The sequence below is a fragment of the Aplysia californica genome, unplaced genomic scaffold (assembly GCF_000002075.1).
Source record: "Aplysia californica isolate F4 #8 unplaced genomic scaffold, AplCal3.0 scaffold01103, whole genome shotgun sequence".
NCBI lineage: Eukaryota > Metazoa > Mollusca > Gastropoda > Aplysiida > Aplysiidae > Aplysia > Aplysia californica.
The window spans coordinates 18,323-20,781 of NW_004798373.1; the positions used below are offsets into that span (position 1 = coordinate 18,323).

At 42.7% G+C, this 2,459-nt stretch overlaps 1 protein-coding gene across 1 annotated transcript in view; it reads right to left on the minus strand.

Moving 5' to 3' along the window:
- Positions 1-2,459, minus strand: part of LOC101859829 — a gene marked incomplete at its 3' end in the record, with an annotated part of 93,426 nt that overhangs the window by 1,296 nt on the left and 89,671 nt on the right.

Sequence of the window (2,459 nt, forward strand, 5' to 3'; positions counted from 1 at the left end):
GGGGGGGTGTTAAGCTACGTAGAGACTATTCACGTAGAGAGACAGTTAGGCAAGGTAGAAGCAGTTCGCCTCCTAAGGGATCTCAGTTGTGTCGATTATTGTTAGCCGTGGCGCGAGGGAACAGGAAATACGTACAATAAATCAGTCTTACCATACCGTACACAAAAAGGTAAAATCAAACCCCGTCATGGACCATTCCAAAAGGATTAATATTCATTTTATAATTTAAGACACAACCCCAAGTCTAATGTCTATCCAACATCCATGGGGTGGAGCCGAGGAGATGAACCGTCCAACAGCGGCGTCTGTGAGTGGTGGAGCGGTTAGATGCTTTGCTTTTTAGTTTTAGTAGAGGTTTTACGACGCTCGCGACTGCATAAGGTCATGTGAGCGTCAGAAGATTAGAGGTGTTACAAGAGAGTAACAAGCATAAAAAAAAGAAGGGTGAGAAAAGGACGATTGATGTTTGATAGGAAAGAAGAAGCAAACTGCACCAGAGCACCCGCCAACCACCCACTTTCCTTTCCAGTCGCGTGCAATACATCCTCTAGTTTTAGTAAAGGTTTAAACGGCACTGTTTTTGTTTGTTTGAGTAAAAAGAAGCACATGGACACAATAATAGTCATTCAGTGCTGGGAAAAAAATAAGACGGACAGACAAAAACAACAGAGAGACAGAAAAGAAGTAGGATCTACCAGCGCACCCTCCATCCACCCGTTTACGGCACTTGCAACACAAAGAAGTCATATAAGTGCCAAATATTAGAGGTGCTACAAGAGCGAGCAAGAAACAACAAAGAAGGAGGAAAGATAAGGCCGATAGAAACAACAACGAAGGAGCAAACCACACCCGGGAACCCACCTACAACCCAAACTGAGCAAATAAAGTGAAGGCCCGTCGCCCCCCCCCACCTCTCATTCTCTACTCCCATCTTCTAAAAAAAGGGGATCTAAAAAGATTGCCTGCCATAAACTCAGTTTACGACTTGAAATTGATATCAAACGGCAGCACGCTCAGTCAACCCCACAAACAGCCACCAATACGAAAACACATTGCGTTCATTAAGTTCCGACACCAAAGTCAAAGGAACGGCAAAGGTATTCGCAGAAAAAAAGCAAAAAACATCCCCCCCCCCACACATCAATAAAACAAAACAAAAAATCCCATCCCCCCTCAAAAAAAGAAGAAAAAAACAACCAACCAAAAACAAACCCAACCCCAAATCAAAAATCGTATTTCCTTTTTGTTTTGTTTTGTTTCGTTTCGTGTTTTTTTCCTTTTCTTTAGGGGAAAAAAGGGGCCGGGGAAGGGGGTGTTTTGCTTGAGGAATTCTCAAAGCCGTTCTTCATCAGCGCAGAGATCAACATCGGAAATGTATCAGGAAGTGGTAAAAAAGTTCAAACACATCGGCCAATGTGTCAAACACAGCCCCTGCGAGCTGTCAGCGGCCAGGTAAAGGCGCCAAATGCCAGCACTCGGGGGCGGACGCACGCGCGCGCGCGTGAGCGGGGTGTCTTGGGACAACAACAGACACTGTCTACTCACTACAACACTACAACACTACAGCACTTAGTACCGGTTTTAGTTTTAGTAAGAGTTTTACGGCACGATAAGATCATATAAGTGCTTTTTTAAAAAGCTTGAGTAAGTGTTTTACGACACTTGCAACACAATAAGGTCATATAAGTGCCGGAGTTAGTTTTAGTAGAGGTTTTACGGCGTTTGCAACTGCATAAGGTCATATGAGCGCCAGGAGATTAGAGGTGTTACAAGAGAGTAACAAACATAAAAAAGAAGGGGAGATAGAGACGACAGATGTTTGATAGGAAAGAAGGAGCAAACCACACCAGAGCACCCGCCAACCACCCGCCCCATGAACATCATCGACGTCCTCGTGAACCTAATTATTTTTCTTACGACATAAGGGAACTAGCTGGCCTGATCTCATCATCAAACAAGCTCAATGATAATCTAGGGATCGATTCCCGACTCCCAGCTGTGGCGCATTCTTTGCAAACAGGGAGGCTCAACCATTTGTATTTGTTCCTAATCGCCTGATTGAGTTGTTGGGTGGAAAGCTTTCTGCTAAGGAAATAAATATATCGATTTTAAATCAAGGCATATTGACGGTGGTTTTTTTTTGTGTTTTTGTTTTGTTTTTTAAAATTTTGCTTGAATGAAAACCTATAATAGAGCCTATGTTTGTTGAATTTGAATGGCCTAGTAGTAGCCCATCAAAGGAAATTGTAGAGGTTTAGAGTATTTGGTTCTCTGGCGCTAACGAGCAATCATTTCAAAGACCTTTTTTTATTAGTAAGAGTTTTACGGCACTTGCAACACAATAAGGTCACATAAGTGCCGAAGATTAGTGTTGTTACAAGAGAGTAACAAACACAAAATGGAAAGAGGGGAAATATAGACGATAGATGTTTGATAGGAAAGAAGAAGCAAACCACATC